Source organism: Aptenodytes forsteri, unplaced genomic scaffold, assembly GCF_000699145.1.
Source record: "Aptenodytes forsteri isolate BGI_AS27 unplaced genomic scaffold, ASM69914v1 Scaffold256, whole genome shotgun sequence".
NCBI lineage: Eukaryota > Metazoa > Chordata > Aves > Sphenisciformes > Spheniscidae > Aptenodytes > Aptenodytes forsteri.
The window spans coordinates 2,933,013-2,933,422 of record NW_008795021.1 but is presented as its reverse complement, the minus strand read 5'-3'; the positions used below and the strand labels follow the sequence as shown (position 1 = coordinate 2,933,422).

Sequence of the window (410 nt, the reverse complement as noted above, 5' to 3'; positions counted from 1 at the left end):
CAGCCGCCCTCAGCAGATATGGCGCCCCGCACCTGCCCTGAGGGACGCCCACAGTTAAGATGGCGGCCTGCTGCCATTCTCGCCCGGGCGTTCACTTCCCCACCCCGTCAGGGGGCCGGGCGCCGCTGCCTCAGTTCCGGCGGGAGCGCCCGGGCTGCCGGGCAGGGACTGCTGCCGCATCATGACCTTCTCGGCTTCGTTTCCCCCCTCAGCCGCAGGCAGGCGGGGAGCGAGTTCTCCAGCAGCACGCTCCCATGGAGATGCCGGGGCAGTGCTGCCGCTGCGCTGCAGAAGGCAATACCTGCGACGTAGCATCACCTCATCACCCACCACCGCTTGATTTCCCCTCGAATTAAATTAGAAAAATGGCACCTCTCCCCCAAATCGAAACCCAATAGCACATAACCGTG

General features: G+C 64.6%; 1 protein-coding gene across 2 annotated transcripts in view; it reads right to left on the bottom strand.

Moving 5' to 3' along the window:
- The window catches only part of ASRGL1 (asparaginase like 1), a 26,063-nt gene extending 25,900 nt beyond the window's left edge, over window positions 1-163 (bottom strand). Inside the window, exon 1 of one of the 2 annotated variants that reach the window (XM_009275782.2) lies at window positions 104-163. The gene's annotated coding sequence lies outside the window, so the exon portion shown is untranslated. Of the gene's footprint in view, window positions 1-32; window positions 62-103 lie in introns of those variants that run through there. The other variant, XM_019471134.1, reaches the window with a different exon arrangement.
- Between the last annotated feature and the right edge of the window lie 247 nt (window positions 164-410).